This window comes from Macaca mulatta, chromosome 9 (assembly GCF_049350105.2).
Source record: "Macaca mulatta isolate MMU2019108-1 chromosome 9, T2T-MMU8v2.0, whole genome shotgun sequence".
Taxonomy (NCBI): Eukaryota; Metazoa; Chordata; class Mammalia; order Primates; family Cercopithecidae; genus Macaca; species Macaca mulatta.
This window is the reverse complement of record NC_133414.1, coordinates 102,336,050-102,353,041: the sequence shown is the minus strand read 5'-3', so window position 1 is coordinate 102,353,041 and position 16,992 is coordinate 102,336,050. Positions and strand designations below refer to the sequence as shown.

The 16,992-nt window shown below is 38.1% G+C and overlaps 1 long non-coding RNA gene across 1 annotated transcript in view; it reads left to right on the top strand.

Moving 5' to 3' along the window:
• LOC144331169 (uncharacterized) overlaps positions 1-16,992 on the top strand; it is a 338,119-nt gene that overhangs the window by 256,267 nt on the left and 64,860 nt on the right. The window contains exon 4 of the long non-coding RNA XR_013398123.1: positions 12,032-12,111. This is a non-coding gene — a long non-coding RNA (uncharacterized LOC144331169). The remainder of the gene's footprint in view (positions 1-12,031; positions 12,112-16,992) is intronic.

Genomic DNA, 16,992 nt, shown 5'->3' with positions numbered 1-16,992 from the left:
TAGCAGCCACTTAGTCTGATCTAACCTAATGGAATCCTCCATGTGTAATTAGTTTCTAGGCTGTCATTTTCTGGTGGTTTTGTCTGTACTGAAAATAAAATTTGCAAATTGAAATTTTCACCCACAAAATGTCAATATTCTTTTTATTCAAAGTAGGAATGCTATTGAAAATGGGTGACTTTTGTTACAACACTCTCGGAGGCTGTTAGAAAGCTTGGAGGTTTTATATTACACACAGGCAGAGTCTATTTTTTCCTAGTTTGCTCTGCCCTGCTAGTTCATTGTGTCATCTGCAGGCATCTGAGTTCCACCTTCAGACTGGAGATATCTTAAGGGTTTTTTCTTCCTTTTCATGGAGCACCTCTTGTAGTTATAATATAGCTGAAAAGGCAATTAAACTTATTGAATGGATGACCTCTCTCAAGGATAAGAAAATGTCTTGGCACAAGAACTGGACTATAACATTTAGGAATAAGCGGGCACCTACTCAGAGAAGTAAGTTAGTATAATATGGAAGTTGAAGGACATACTTAAAAGGAAAATACCAGATAAGAGAGATCCAAAGATATATTTTATCTGCAGACATCATTATATCTTGAATTCCAACACTCTCCTGCCAATTCTTCTCCCTTCTCCATCTACTTAACCAACACATAATGTGGCCACTGGTATAAAACTATATGGCACTTCCAGGCTCCAGGATGAATGTGGAAGTAAATACTTTCCTGCAAGAAATGTTGATTAGAAAAAAATTCAGGATAATTTCAATGGACCGAAGAAAGGTAAGTGGGCTAGTATGGCTGTTAAAACAATGAAAATAATATATTTTGCTTAGTTTCAGTCCTGATGTTTTTATTTCAAGTCAGAGAGTGCTGAAATTTTAAAATTGCCTCATCTTGCATAACAATAAGAATAACTGGCTGGGCATGGTGGCTCACCCCTAAAATCCCAGCACTTTGAGAGGCCAAGACAGGAGGATAGCTTGAACCCAGGAGTTTGAGGCCAGCACCTGTACTGAATATAAAGAGACCATGTCCCTATACAACAAATAGTTGAGCATTGTGGCATATGCCAGGCCCCAGTCACTTGGGAGGCGGAGGCAGGAGAATCATTTGAGCCCAGGGGTCTGAGGCTGCAGTGAGCTGTGATTGCACCACTACACTCCAGTTTGAGCAACACAGTGAGATCCTGTCTCAAAAAAAAAAAAAAAGAAAAAAACTTTATATTGTATATTCGTTGAGCATATACTATTTCATATGAAATTCACAAAAACCTAACCAGAAAGGGAGAGTGGGTGTAGTTTCCCTATTGTAAGAAGAAAAACACTGAGTTTCAGAGTTGTATAGCTTGCCCAGGCAGGTCTGTGTAATGTAGAAGAAGACTCTGAATCCCAGTTCAGTGCTCTTCCCTCTCCACACTGCTGCTTTCTAAGAGTGATGACTGATCGATTGTCATTAAGCTTGGTGTGAGGAGGCAAAGATTAAGTCACTTTTCCTCTTACGCTTTTCTCTCTGCCTCTCTCTGCCCTGCCTGCCTCCTGCTATTCTGCAGCCTGTTGTTTTCTCTGTATGCCGAAGGAATGAAAAGCAATGTTCAAATTAAACTTTGGTGCTTATTTTAGCTGATTTTGTAGCATTCAGCATAATAGTCTGAGAGGCTATTTGTTTATTTCACTATTTTACTGTTATAGAGAATGTTCGGGAAAAATACAGCTCTTCCTAATATAGATAGACATTATTTACCAGTATTTGCAAAATCGAAATGACTCTCATTAAGGCTGTTGAAAATGAAGTGTAAATGGCATTCTATGTGTTATGCTTATTTGACTTTTGCTGCCCAGCCTGGCAAGGAGAAGTTTAGAAAAATTCCCAAACACACTAGGAAAATTGCAGTGAAGAACATGATATTGAGCAGCAAGGAAACAGAAATGTTAAAAGAGGGGGTTGTCCAGAGGGTGTATGCAAGGTTGGCCCTGCCACTGGCTCCTCTAGGCCATGATATCCAATATAGTAGCTAAGCAAGCAGTCTGTTTAAATTTAAAATAAAATTATATTAAAAATCTGATTCCTTAGTCACACTGGCCACAATTCACATTGCTCCATGTAGCTAGTGACTACCACATTGGTCAGAACAAGTACGAAACATCTTATTATTGTGGTAAGTTTTATTGTATTGCCCTGCTCAAATAGATGAGCAAAGTTCCTCATTTCAAAGCCATTTAAATAAGGTAAGAACGATGAACATTCCTAAGGATTCCTTCTGTTTTCCCTCCCTTCCAACTTCCCTTCTTCATTTCCCTATTTCTTTCTTCCTTCCCAGCCTCCTTCCTCCCTCTCTCTCATCTTCCCTTATTTCTCCCCTTCTTTCCCTTGTTCCTGCTTCCTTGTCTTTTAATAAATATTCAGGGAGCAATTGCAGTGAACCTGGAACTGTTCTAATGTAGGGGATACAATGGTGAGCAGGAAAATATATGACTCCCGCCCTCAGACAAGTCACAGTCTAGTAAGGGATTAGACTGTAGTACAAACTACAATGAAAGTTTGCAATTATGACCCAGTGTGACAGGTGCTATGTGAGTCCGAACCTACTTTTGGGAACTGAAGTTTACACAAAGAAGTGAAATCAGAAAACTGACACCTTAAGGATTAGTAGAAGATAACCAGGTGTAGGAGAGACAGAGAGAAGGAAGTAAGAAGAGTGTTTCAGATAAATGGATAGGAAGGAAGAAAGAACAGGATTTACTCCAGAAACAGAGAAATTGAAGATGGCCAGAGGATACTGTGCAAGTAGAAAGAAAGTCTGTTACAGAAATGAGCAGGTGTCAGATAATAAAGGGTCTAAAGCCATCTTAAAGTTTTATATTTCATCCTAATGGCAATGGGAGTGTCCAAAAAATTAACATAGGGTTGTGATTCCATTATATTTGTATTTTTGATAGATCATTTTTTGTTGCATTGTGGGAAATGAATTGTGATTGGCAAGGTCAAAATGCAAGCAAGACCTGAGGCAGAAGAAAACTAATTAGGAGGCTGTTGAGTTATTCCAGATATAGATGTTGGCTGGTGGCAGAGACAAGGCTTATCTAAGTGGACAAAAAGAAAATAACTTTTGTAGATAGAAAAGTAGGATCTGATGATTGAGTGGGAGATGAAGGAGAGAGAGAAGTCAAAGTTGATTTCTGTATTTCTCATTTTAGCAAATAGATTGTGAGGCCATTTACAGAGATGGAGAACACATATGGGGAGGTGGGATTAAGGAAAAGGTGATAGGTTTAGATCTCAATTCAGATTTCATTTTGGAAAGCAACCTTCCCTGACTCCCTTGCCCATGACAGCCCCCAGTTTTATTCCTTCTCATAGCACGTTGCACTTTTTTTCATAGTTCTTACAACAGTTGCAATAGTACATTTATCTGTGGGATCATTTTATTACTTAATTCTCAGGTCTCCATCACTGAACTGCCAGAACCAGGAGGGCAGAGGTTGTGTTTGATTTCACTGACCACTTAATCCCCACATCTAACATATTGTCCATTTGTGACATGATGTGATGAGTTGGAGTACAATATCATAACAGAACCTCTGTTCTTTGGGCTCCACTTCGGGACAAGCAGATACAAACTGATATTCAGCCTTTCTCCTTCTTTTCTTTCTTTCTTTCTTTCTTTCTTTCTTTCTTTCTTTCTTTCTTTCTTTCTTTCTTTCTTTCTTTCTTTCTTTCTCTCTCTCTCTCTCTCTCTCTTTCTTTCTTTCTTTCTTTCTTTCTTTCTTTCTTTCTTTCTTTCCTTCTTTCTCTCTCTCTCTTTCATCTTTCTTTCTCTGTCCTTCTTTCTCTCTCTGTCTCTGTTTCTTTTTCTCTTTCTTTCTTTCATTCTCTCTCTCTCTCTTTCTTTCTTTTTTTTTTTTTTTTTTTTTTTTTTGATGGAGTCTCACTCTTCACTCAGGCTGGAGTGCAGTGGCATGATCTCAGCTCACTGCAACCTCCACCTCCCAGGTTCAAGCGATTCTCCTGCCTCAGCCACCCAAGTAGCTGGGACAACAGGTGCCCATCACCACGCCTAGATGATTTTTGTATTTTTAGTAGAGGTGGGGTTTCACCATGTTTACCAGGCTGGTCTTGAACTCCTGACCTCAAATGATCCACCCACCTCAGCCTCCCAAAATGCTGGGATTACAGGCATGAACCACTGTACCTGGCTTCAGCCTTTTATTCCAAGTTTCCAGTCTAACCTTTAGTCTCAGTATGCTCAGTGCCCTGGAAACATGGATCTCAAAAAGGAAAGATCTTCTGTGAGTCACTTTTACATATGAAATTAACTCCTTGAGTTTAATTTCCATTTGCATGTTAACCCTTGGGTATTATTACATTTAAGATTTTACCTTCATTAAAGATAGAGAAAAGTATATTCTTTTAGAAAAGGGCATTTCCCATGGTAATGACATTACACCATGTATTCTGCCTCTTCGTGAAGTAGGTTCATTATAACACACCTTTATGAATGTGAATATGGAAAAATCTGACCTCCACCCACAGCACACACACTGACTCTGTGTGTGTGTTTCTCTCTCTGTCTCTATACACACACGCGCGCGCACACGCTCGTATAAATACCCTGCTATAGTCAGACAAGATCTTAAAGTGGAGAAGACAGACTGAAGAAAAAATATGGCATATAATGCGTGGGTTCTACCATCAGATGGACTTTGTGTTAAATCTCAAATATCTCAATTCTAATTGTAAGATATGTCCATGTTGCTTAAAGAACATAGTCAATAGGTATTTATTAGAAGAATCACTGAATGAACTCAATACCTCAAAAAGATTGTTGGGAAGATAAAATCAGATCATAGAGAAAGTATTTAGCCCATAGCAGGCATTTGATAAATGACTTTCCCTTTATGAACTCCAGTAGCAAAGGATAAACTCCTCCATAAAGGATACACATAAATAATGAGTGGAAGTGAAATGGAACTCAAAAGGGAAAACTGAGCCTAGCTATTAAATATCTTAATGTACCTCAGCTTTTTCACTGAGGTTCTCCAACATCAGTATAAAGCCCCAAAGGACAAAATCTTCAATGATGATTTAGTTCCTATGGATACTGTTATCATTCTCTGCTAAGTTCAGTACAGAACATTTGGCCAGGATTTCTTATTTAGTGAAGTAATTAACATGACCATCCTTTCAAGTGTTGTCGTAGTAGTTACCATGGTTATAAAATGAAAATGCAATCTGAGTAATTCATAATACATAAATATTCCCAGAAAAAAACAAAATGAATACTTTTAGGATAACTGAATCATTTTGGTGATGTCTCAGTGCAACCTGTTACTCACTTGAATGATTCAGACAAAGAGCTCTAATGAGTAAAAGATTAGACTGCATTTGCAACCAAATGTACCAAATACATTCCTAATATGTTAATTAACATTTTCTCCAAATGCAAAAGGAAAACATTCCATCTGAGAAGACAGGTAAGTATTTGATTATAATGAAGACTTATCTGGTTTTTGAAAAAAATCTCTGGAAAGATAAGCAGCAGCAAGATTTAAAAAAGAAAACTCTAAGTTGGTAAGTCATAGACAAGGTCATTTCTGGTAAATAAAGAAATAGATAAAGAAAGAATGGCCAGTTTATACATATTGTTATATATTATAGGCTAGTCTTGAAGATTTAAAGAGTTAAACACAAAACATCCTTTTGAAATGCTTTTAATAAAGTTGAAAAAGAGTTTAAAATATTAATGCCAGAAGATTTCTATTGCATTGTGTGAAAGGACAACCAAAATGTTATCTCAGAAAAAGAAAAATGTAAAAAACAATGGCCCCAAAGATTCACATAGCTGCTTCAGCCCCTTTATCTCCAAGGTACCAAAGCTGCTCCATTTTTCTCTCTAAATGCCTCTCCACTCCACAATCTTCTCTTTTCTGTTCTCACTGACACCACCTTTAGTCAATCTCTCTGTGGCAGACGGAGTCTAAGATGCTCCCCACTTATCACTGCCTCGCGGTATCCATGCCCTTGTGTAATCCTCTCCCTTGGAGTGTGAGTATGCATTATGACTTCCTCCTAACCAACAGAGTGGTAGTATATCACTTCCATAGTTATAGGAAATAAGATTATATTTTCTCTCTTGCTAGGAGACACTTTCTATTGATTCTCTTCCTTGCTGGCTTTGATGAATCAAGCCCCCATGTTGTGAACTGCCCTATGGAGAGGCTCACATGGCAAGGAACTGAGGGTGTGACCTGTGGTCAACAGCCATCAAGGAACTGAAGCCTATCTGACAGCCTACGAGAAACTAAATCCTATACACAACTAATGCCCTTGTAAGTAGATTGTTCCCATCAAGCCTCAGATGAGACTCCAGCTCTGGCTGACACTTTAATTATAGGCTTGTGAGAGACCTGAAGCAGAAGATCCAACTAAGCCATGCCTGGATTCCTGGCCACTAAGTGTTAAAATCATCCATTATATAACAATAGACAATTAATTAGTAATAGATTACTAACATTCCCTCATCACTCGCAACTGCATCAAGGATGCTGCCTTTCTGCCAGCCTATGAATGATATTCTACAACACCCACCCATTCACACTGCAGTAACACTATAACCTCGTTAATACCTCTTTTTATTAATTCTTTTTAGTAGATATTTTTCATTTTGCCTGTATAGTATATGTCTTTCCACTTTCTAGTACTAAAGAGCTTCCTCCCATAAGAGTGGGCAAGGGAACAAAGTGGGTAAAATCTCCATAGCCTTTCCTGCCAAACCTATGGTTAAAGATCGCATCCTTTCACTGACTCCTCTGGTTTAAAATCTCTTATATTCTCTTAATTACCTATGAGATGAAGTTCAAACCCCTAATCCCAGCAGAAAAATCATCTCCCAGTCCAATCTTTCTTTTACTTCCTTTCTAGCCACATCTCCCTTCTTCTCCTAATATAAATTCTTGACCAACATGGTTGGTCACCTTCTAGCCTCAGATCAAATGCTTATTTGCATCCCCACGTCTTTGCCATACCCTGTTCATCTCACACTTCTTTATTCCTCCAAAACATACTGACAAGTCAGAAAACATTTTTAAAGCCCTGAAAATTTTAAAAAGTTTTAGCAAATATTACATCTTAGATCTTTTTTCTCCAGTGACTTCCGTTTGAGAAATGATCTGCAAGTTGTGTCAGGAGAAGCCCCATAGGGATGCAATAGGCAAGAACCAAAGGATCTGGAAGGTCCCCAGCATTGTGGGTCAGTGTGATACACAGAATTGGAGCGGAACAAAAAAGGATATTTTTTTCTTTTTCTCAAACAACAGACAGGACATTTATATGAAAATGCATTTGTGATTTACATCTCTGCCTATTAGTATTCTGCTTCCTCCCCACTGCCTGCAATGAACCTCATGTCATTCATTACTTCATACAGCAAATCCAATCATACTCATCATTTGGTAATGTTAGTGACTTTGCTGACAATTTACCACATGGTCCAGGATGACTAGCTTTGCCACTGTCTTTACCTCTATGCCTCTCTTCTAGCCCCAGTTACCTCACACTTTGCCACCTTCCAAAGCCTGGACTCCCAGCAAGGAGCTCATCCAGTTATGACCTCTTATTTTGCAAGTGCAATCCAGTCCTCCACTCCACATGCACCCTATTGGCTAATCCTAAGCCACGTGTCCTTTCTCAAATTGACAAGGGTTGCAGAGAACAGGAAAGTAATCTAATGCAACATAAGTTGCCCCCAAACCCAAGCCACTTTACACAGGATATGGGATTGTGAGATGATACCTTTTTCCTCTTCATGATTCCAGCTGGGCTGGAATTCTTACATGATAGGTAAGGGGACGTCAGTACACAACTTCATCGATTTTTACTTACACTGACATGATCAGAGTCATCAGGAGATGCTCTGGGTTATTAACGTTTAGGTGGTATCTCAAGAACCCTGGTCCCATTAAGTCTTTTACATGTATGTGATTTTCTTGCCCTTCCTGCATTGTTCTTTGTCTTAAGTGCTCAAAATCCTCCTTGAATTTTCCCTAAGTTGGAACTAACTAAATTGTCTTTAGCTTTGCTGCAATTACTCTTTGCTCATTTGGTGATTCTCTGACTACAAATTCTCTCTCTCTCTCTTTCTCTCTCTCTCTCTCCCTCTTTCTCTCCCTCCCTCTCTCTCTCTATCTGTTTCTGTCTCTCTCTCTCTGTCTCTTTCTATTTACACAGACTCCTCAACTGAATAATGGAGTTACATCCCAATAAACCCATCATAAATTGAAAATATCATTAAGTGGAAAGTGCATATAGTGCTGGCAAAACAGCAGCTAGTTCTTCACTTATGATGGTGTAATTTAGGATTCTTTTACTTTATGTTGGTGTGAAAGTGATATACATTCAGTAGAAACCATAGCCCCATCTTAAGTCATAAGGAGATTCTTAACTTGGTATGAGGCTACATCCTGATAAGCCCATTGTAAAGCTGAAAATCCATAAATCAAACCATTGCTAGTTGAGAGATGCCTGTATATATAAAAAATCTCTCATGATAATCTCATTATAATGCCATTGCTATAATGTGTGGACCCTAAAACCATGGCAAAAAAAAAAAGTGGAATATGAGAAGAATAACTTTGGAGCAGCTATTGGAGGAGATTTTGACTCTTTCTTTTAAGATTCCTTCTAGATTTCTGAGTATCTTTAATGTTATAGTTGAAAGACCGTGAACCATTATACCATACTAACTATGCATTAGTTTTCTGTCTCTTACTGGTTCTCTCCAGGGTTTAACAAACCTGCCTGGTTTTTCCTGAGTTTATAAGCTTAATTTCTGATGTTTTTCCTTCCTTGTTTATGAAGATTTACTTCCTGCGAAATTCTTCTGGCTTAACACAATCACCTGCCACCAGGTATCTCACTGTTTCTCTCAGAGTATATTATTATTATATATTGTAAGATTAGTCTCTACTGCTTGTAAATTGATCACTCAGCATAGGCAGTAGCCAGGTAGGTCTTTGTGAGGTAAAGTCATGTAGTTGAGCCCATGAAGAGCCACCGTCCCTGCCACCATGGCTACTTTGTTCATGAGCTCATTGGGCAATCACTGGGAGTTTAGAGAAGGAGCATAGAGAATGCCATTACCTCAGCACCTCCTTCATGGTGAGCACCTCAGGAAGACATTCACAGGAGACAAAGATCATCTATCTACTTCTTCCCCCAAACACTTCAACACCAATTCTTAAATCTTACTGTTATTGAGCAAATGGAAAAACCATCTGTCTTGCCCATGAATTGAGGTAGAGCCCAGGCCTCCCTTATACGCTTCTGACTGACACCAGCAAAAGTAGGCTTTCCTGTGAAACTAATGAGGCTTAAGTTTAAGCACTCCTCATATGCATGGATTCTCCCAAGATCTGGTATCTTTTTCATTTTTACTCGTAAGTTTTATTTGTTTTCTTAAGGAGTGCCCTCCTCTGAATTTGACCATCGTGCACAGTCATGCGTGCATCTTTTTATTAACTCTATTAATTCATTCCAGGTCATAGTTATTAATTCTCCTTGAAGCATAGTGTGGCTGGTGAGGGGTGATAATGTGACAAAATTCACCTGTTCATGTTTCTGATTTTTGCCTGTAGAACTTGCCCACAACTTGGTCCACCTGAACCTCTTCCTCTTAATGAAAACAAGCTACATGATAAGGTGAATCTGATAATACCATCTATGTGAATGGCAGCTCAGAGCACCAGATATCTTGTGACTAGGCATTTACCTTCTATCAGTACCCAGTAGAAAGTCAAGAGCTGTTTTCCAAACGGAATATAGTTATTTGCTCAAGAGTGCATGGCCTAAGGGTCTGTTCCTGTGTTTTCCAATTGCGGCATATCAAAGTTTAATACAATATTCTAGCCTGCCAGAGATATATCAAGTATCATTTAATCTAGTGAGTCATGAGTGTCAAGGGGCATTGATTATTTCACTGCTGCCTGGAATATGGCCCAGAGAACCTTTTGCTCTGCATCTGTCTCAAAGTTTAAAGTTTTTCAGGTTACTGAGTAAATGGTTCAGAAAAGTATGACCAAATGAAGTATATATTTATTTCTAAATCAAGAGCTCTACCAAACAGTGGGGTAAGCATAGTTCACGATGTGTAGTGACTTGTCTAATGCTTGAAAGATGATATTTCAGTAACTCCAGAACACTGAACACTGGAACTTCAGAACCTTACCTGAAGTTACAATTCTATATTTTCTTATGAGGTTTAGCTGTCACCCTCTACACACATGTGTCTTATCATGTCATCCACTGCATTACAGCCTCCTGCTCTGTAGATCCTTTAAAAAAGAAAGATCTCTTCAACACGGTAGAATGGCATTCAACATTATATCTGGTAAAATGTCTTGCAGAATAAATTAGGATACTGAGTGAAACATTGAAGTAATCATGAAGCAACACTGCAAAGATATACATAAAGATCAAAATGCTGCTGATGTTTTAGTTTAGAGGGGAAAAAATGCTCATCAACTCAGTGGCTACATATTAGATATCAGGAGCTGTATTGATAGGCTCCAATAAAGAAATAACACAAGGAATAGAAATGTTAATAAGAGTCAGACCTGATTGAGCTTATGATTATCTGTGCTGTGTATGAGGCAATCTAGAGGATTGAATGGGGGTGTGATAGAAGTCATCGTCACTCTATCCTTTAGTTTACTGATAATGAATGGTACTAATCTTCTGAGAGTTCCTCCAGGGGAATGCCTAATTGATTCTGATTTAATAGTTGACAGAAATCCAGGGATTTCTATTTCCACCAAAATAAAAATAAAAATAAAAATAAATTCCATGGGCCAAGAACAAAGAGGCAGATTCTGTATTTGATGAGGATTATTGATTCCAACTATATATTTGATGCTATGATCTGAATGTTTGTGTTTTTCCAAAATTCATATGTTGAAATCCTAATCCCAAGGAGAAGATATTAGGAAGAGGGTTGTTGGAAGGTGATTAGGTAGTGAGGGTAGAGCCCTCGTAAATGGGATTGATGCCCTTATAAAAGAGGCCCCAGAGAGCTGCCTTGCCCCCTTTCCAACACGTGAGTACACGGTGAGAAGGTGCCATCTATGAACCTGGAAGAGGGACCCTGCCAGACACCAAATCTGCCTGTGCTCTAATCTGGGACTTCCCAGCTTCCAGAGAGTTGGCAGGATGAAAACCTGAGATCAGATATGTGGACTACGTGCACCCAAAGTCATGGGGAATTCCATCAGCACAGGAGCCTGAAATACCTGAGAATGTAATAATAAATTAATCAGCCAAATAAAGAGAAACATGAGAAACAAATTTGTGTTATTTATAAGCTACCTAGCTTATACTGTTTTGTTATAGCAGCCTGAATGGATTAAGACACTCAAGAACAGGGAAAATAAATATAAGATGGGTTTGATGTCTCATTTTGTTTCGTATGAGGTAGATTAGTGTCAAAACTTGTCACTTGACCTCCATCAACTCCCACTTTGATTTACAGAGCAGAGTAACACTACAAATCTCCTGGAATTAGCTCATAACCAGAGCCTAATAATCTCCAAGAGGTCTGGACATTTCTCTGGACCTAATTTGGGGCTTAATTAGAAAAATAAAAATGGTCGGTCAGATTGTATAAGACAAAGCTACTCCAGGATTTCTATTTTATGTATTTTTGTATTCCTTTCTCTACCTGAGTCAAAATAATTACTGGAATATCACATTAATATTATGTGAACACCTTACATTGTTCAAAATTTCACAAACCAGCTGAGCAAAGAATTAGAACTTTTCTGAGATGTTTGACCAGAATGCTTAATGTAGAATTTCTGGTACACATAATAATATGTTCAGGTTGATTCATCCTCTATCTATTTCAATTTGACTTACAATAAATCTGTTTTATTTTTCACATATATTCTCAAGATACCAGTGGTATAAGTCAGTGTAGTACTGAAGATGTTTGGTGTGTAAGCTTTCTCTTCTTTGACTTGACTTTGCAACTGTCTTTCCAGGACATGCTGAAACCTGGCTGTGGTTTTAAGTTTGAAGACAAAGAAGAAAAAAGTGAACATGAGAAAATTTCGTCCACTTGGTAAGGTAACTCCCTTAGGTAAGGTAAGACAATGTCTTCAAGCCAAAAGAGATGACCTCGTTGACAGGGAGAAGGCTGGCAGTGGGAGGTGAGGATTCAAGTAGTCCAAGTTTTTCCAAACCTCCTGTATATTCTTAGGGGTCACACCAGCCCTACAACAATGGCAGTGAATTCAGCAGACATAATTTCTTGAACCTTGTTGCATCGATAAATAAAATAGAATTTTAGCTTCATCATAAACAATGTTTATATGAGAATTTGGGGAACTGTTATTTGTTATTCGTTTTCTGTAAGCTGTCCAGTAAGGTGATAGACTGGGCATCTCACTCTGTAGTCTTTGACTTCTATGCTATTTTCACTCTTAAATGAAAGTGGCAACTTGATCCCAGAGAGAACTCTCCTCAATGGGCACTTCATTCAAGGTAAACAGAGATGATAATTCAGTTGGCTGATTTATCATTACATTCTGGGATCTTTCAGTCTCCAGTGCTAATGGGATTCTCTATGATTTGGGGCCCACATAGTCCACATATCTAATGTCAGGTTTTCATCCTGCCACTTCTCTGAGAATGTGTTCCCTGTTACCTACTGGCTGATACTGGTTTTGGTATCGGTCGGGGTTCTTGATTATAAACAGCAGAAACTGACCTGACAACAAAAGTAGAAAACAAATTTATTGAAAAGAATTAATCAGAAAGCTGGAGAACCAGTCTTTGAGAGTGTGTTGGAGCTGAAGTAGATCACCTCATACCCAGAAGGAGTCTGGCTACGATGCTGCCAAAAACATTGCCAACACTGTTCATTTGAACCCTCCAGACTGCTGTTGGACATTCTGTCCAATCTCTGTACCAAGTATTATCATGGTAGGCCCTCTGTATTTGCATTTCTTCAGGGTCAAAGTCATAGACATGATTATCCAGATAGTTAAGCCCTCCATCATGACTTACGTATCAGGAATTCTGGCAAACGAAAAGGTACTTTGCTATTGTATAGACATCTCTTACCATCCTCCTATTTCCCATCAAATATAAAGGCTTGCCTCACACAGTATTTGCAGGCTTCATGGCTCCTCCAGTGCCCTTTGGATACCATTTCTGTCCAAGATATGAAAATGTTTAAGGAACATTTTGCCTTATGTTCCCAGATGATACTTAAAGTAATGATGATAACAGAATATCATTTGGTCACCTAGGGCATGAGGAGAGGGCAGCAGAAACCCAGCTCCTGCTTTTTAAAATTATAAGCTCCTCAAGGGCAGAAGTTGCCTTGTGCTGGTATCCTTACTACCTAGTGTCTGGAACATGTAGGCAATCAATACATATTTATTAAACAGAATGATGAATGAATGCTAGTCATGTCCAAGGTTATTATCTTTTAAAAATGAGGATTGAGAGTTGTACCCTATTCTGCATCCCCCAAACCACTACAATGGAACCACAGCTTTTAGCTTACTTTCATTAGAGTATCTGCAGTATGGGTTAAAATGGAGATTTCTGGGATTCATGCCTGACCTCAACTGAATCAGATTAATTACAGGTGACACTCAGGAATCTATATATTCAACAAGCACTCCAGGTGAACTTCATGCACAACAAATTTCAAAGCTAATGTTCTTTGTGGGAGTTATTATTACGGATTGGAGTTTTAAAATTTTAGCAATAATCAACGAGGGTGCTGGCAATAAAATTCTGTAAAGCTTCATTAATAAAGTTTTGGTATTCATTTTAATGAATATGTCACTCCTTGAAGACAAGTTTTTCCTACTGTATACTTAGTGTTATGTGGAGGGATGCTAATAACTGAGAAAGGAAGTAAAAACTGTTTTATCTTTTTAAATAGAATATTACTCTCATTTCTTTTTCTTTTTTGCCTGATAATTTTGTTTTATTATACTTTAAGTTCTAGGGTACATGTGCACAATGTGCAGTTTTGATACATAGGTATACATTTGCCATGTTGGTTTGCTGCACCCATCAACTCATCAATTACATTAGGTATTTCTCCTAATGCTATCCCTCCCCGAACTCCCCAGCCCCAGATAAGCCCTGATGTGTGATGTTTCCTGCCTTGTGTCCAAGGGATCTCATTGTTCAATTCCCACCTATGAGTGAGAACATGCAATGTTTGGTTTTCTGTCCTTGTGATAGTTTGCTGAAAATCATGATTTCCAGCTTCATCCATGTCCCTGCAAAGGACATGAACTCATCCTTTTTTATGGCTGCATAGTATTCCATGGTGTATATGTGCCACATTTTCTTAATTCAATCTATCATTGATGGATATTTGGGTTGGTTCCAAGTCTTTGCTATTGTGAATAGTGCCGCAATAAACGTACGTGTGCATGTGTCTTTATAGTAGCATGATTTATAATCTTTTGGGTATATACCCAGTAATGGGATTGCTGGGTCAAATGGTATTTCTAGTTCTAGATCCTTGAAGAATCACCACACTGCCTTCCACAATAGTTGAACTAATTTACACTCCTACCAACAGTGTAAAAGTGTTCCTATTTCTCCACATCCTCTCCAGTATCTATTGTTTCCTGACTTTTTAATGATTGCCATTCTAACTGGCATGAGATGGTATCTCATTGTGGTTTTGAATTGCATTTCTCTGATGGCCAGTGGTAATGAGCATTTTTTCATGTGTCTGTTGACTGCATAGATGTCTTTTTGAGAAGTGTCTGTTCATATCCTTTGCTCACTTTTTGATGGGGTTGTTTGTTTTTTTTCTGGTAAATTTGTTTGGGTTCTTTGTAGATTCTTGATATTAGCCCTTTGTCAAATGCGTAGATTGTAAAAATTTTCCCCCATTCTGTAGGTTGCCTGTTCATTCTGATGGTAGTTTCTTTTGTCATGTAGAAGCTCTTTAGTTTTATTAGATCCCATTTGTGTATTTTGACTTTTGTTGTCATTGCTTTTGGTGTTTAATCATGAAGTCCTTGCCCGTGCCTATTTCCTGAATGGTATTACCTAGGTTTTCTTCTAGGGTTTTTATGGTTTTAGGTCTAACATTTAAGTCTTTAATCCATCTTGAATTAATCTTTATGTAACTTGTAAGGAAGGGATCCCGTTTGTTTTCTACATATGGATAGCCAGTTTTCCCAGCACCATTTATTCTCATTTCTTTTGCTTGTTTGGACTATAATCTGGGGCAAAAGAATAGAGACATCAAGTCAAGGGATAAATAAAGTTACTCTGGCTACCTCTCAGCTATTCATGTTATTAAGGTCTCCTCAGTTCAGAATAGGAAGGAAGACAGTTGGCAGCCTTCAGTAAAAACACTGGAGAAGTGTCGTTTGGTATGACCAAATTCATAGAGATGGCCACTGGTATAGGACCTCGAAAGCATGGATTGACGTGGAATGTGAAAATAACAAGACTTTCCTATATCTTCTGGAATGGCAATTCTCCTACAAGAATGTTTCAAGTATATTTATTCTTTTTTGATGAAAATAAAAGGAAAAAGCCAATATCATATTTTCATCATATTACTTTCCCAAGTACAGGACACTCTTGGAAGCCATTGAGCTTCACAGTTCCACAGGGTCATAAGGGTATACCCATTTGCAGAGTTATAAAATAAGGATAATGCATGCGAAGAAGTTTTTTCTAACTTCCCACTAAATGGGGCTGCAACACACAGAGTTAGACTTTGGGAAATACATATATAGAAATAAACAAATACTTAAAAAAAGTGAAATCCATTGCTACTGTCATTGATTTCAACCCTTTTATGTATAATTAAGAAAAGAGAGTTCCCTCCTCCACCTGTCCTCTTTTTCAACTAGAGGTAATCATAGTAAATAATTTGGTTAATATGCTTCCAAATGTTTTCCTATGCTCATACAGACATATCAATCTATACCCCCTTACACTCATGCATATATATGCAAGTACATAAACAGGTACATATATTTCTTTTAAAATACAGGCAGTATAAAAGTTTCTCAGCAGATTAAAAGCAGAACTACCATGCGACCCAGTAGTCCCATTACTGGGTATATATCCCAAGGAAATTAATTAGTATATAGAAGAGATATCAGCACTCTCATGTTTATTGTAGCACTATTCACAATAGTCAATATATGAAATCAACAGGTGAATGGATATATCCATCAATGGATTAAAGAAGAAAGAAAATTGGGTTCATATACACAACTGAATACAATTCAGCCATAAAAGGGACATCCTGTTATTTGTGACAACATGGATAAACCTGAAGGACATTATGTTTAGTGAAGTAAGGCAGTCATAGAATGACAAATACTACATGATGTCATTCATATGTGGAATTTTAAAAAGTTGATCTCATAGAAGTAGAAAGTAGAATGGTGGTTGCCAGGGGCTGGGGTGGTTGGTGGGTATTGGGGAGATTTTGGTCAAAGGACACAAAATTTCGGTTAAATAGGAGGAATAAGTTCAAGAGATCTATTGTACAACATGGTGACTAAAATAAATAATATACTGCATTCTTGAAAAATTCTAAGAGAGTGGATATAAAGTGTTCTCACCATAAAAATGATAACTGTATGAGGTAAAATGTATGTTAATTAGCTAGATTTAGTCATTCCATAACATATATATACTTCAAAACATCATGTTGTACACAGCAAATTCATGCAATTTTATCTGTCCATTAAAAAAAAAAAAGGCAGGTGGGATTATGCTGTGTTATTCTCTAACTTCCATTTCCTCCAACATGCCCTCGCTGCAGTCTGAAGCTTCTGGCAAAGATGAATTTTGGTTGCTTAGCTTTGTCTTTTTTGTGCTCCTGCCACCCAATAGCTCTGGGATCTTATTCCTCTGCAGATCACCTTTATGGGCTACAAGGTTGCTACAGATGATGTGTTTGGCATTGCTGTGTTACCACAGTGCCACC